Source organism: Arvicanthis niloticus, chromosome 16, assembly GCF_011762505.2.
Source record: "Arvicanthis niloticus isolate mArvNil1 chromosome 16, mArvNil1.pat.X, whole genome shotgun sequence".
In the NCBI taxonomy this organism is placed as follows: Eukaryota; Metazoa; Chordata; class Mammalia; order Rodentia; family Muridae; genus Arvicanthis; species Arvicanthis niloticus.
In genome coordinates this window covers 12,889,595-12,890,452 of record NC_047673.1, presented here as the reverse complement: position 1 = coordinate 12,890,452, position 858 = coordinate 12,889,595, and the positions used below count along the sequence as shown (strand labels likewise).

General features: G+C 43.5%; 1 non-coding gene across 1 annotated transcript; it reads left to right on the top strand.

The window, feature by feature from the left end:
* Nucleotides 1-403: 403 nt before the first annotated feature.
* Nucleotides 404-534, top strand: LOC117722145 (small nucleolar RNA SNORA17). Its single transcript, XR_004608529.1, has one exon. It is a non-coding gene; the product is annotated as a small nucleolar RNA SNORA17 (small nucleolar RNA).
* The last annotated feature ends 324 nt before the right edge of the window (nt 535-858 follow it).

Here is an 858-nt window from a genome sequence, read left to right as displayed (position 1 = left end):
TACGAATCAATCTGAGGGAGTTCAGCAACACAGGAACAGCCCCATTGTCAGTTTCAGAGATATAACTACAAACTTTACATACAGGCAAGGAATACATATGGAGATGAAGCAACAGTGTTTGTACATATTGCCACCCCCCAACCTTACCAGCATTGTGGTTTAATCTTCCTTTAAAGAACTCTCAAGACAATGTCTCTCCTCTTTGCCATCTGGGGTAGCCTTCCAAGAGCAGAATAAGAAAAGAAAAGAAAAGAAAAGAAAAGAAAAGAAAAGAAAAGAAAAGAAAAAAAAGAAATACAAGAACCATACTTAACATGCGCAGTGTCTCCAGAAACAATTGACTTTGTTACTGTGAGACTTACCAAAAGCAGAAGGGATTTAATATCTCCAAATCAATTTGTACCCTGCCCCTAGAGGCATTGTAGGTGTGACTACTATGTCACTTGTATGTCAGTAGGTGGCAGAGAGAAGAGAGCTTGCGTTCTGCCCCATGTTCTGATCTGTGAACATCTGAATGATAAGTAGCCTAACAGTCCCTGAAACACGTGAGCCTGAGATGACCACCAGTCTGGCATGAGGTATCTGGGACTGGAAGGTAGCCTGAGACAACCACCAGTCATGTTGATAAAGGCTTCCAGGACTGAGAGCAAGATAGAAACTAGAAGAACCCTGCAAGGGACCATGGGACTCTAGCAAAAGTGAGCCCAAGACAGGCAACTCTTGTAAGGGGCCACTTGAGTGGGCTGGGTAAGAAGCTTATACCCCTTTGCTCTCCTGACCAAGCCAGCTCAGTCAGTCAACCGGGTTTCAAGGGAGGGAGTGAGGATTGAAAAGACAAAGATAATTAGACAAGATTAT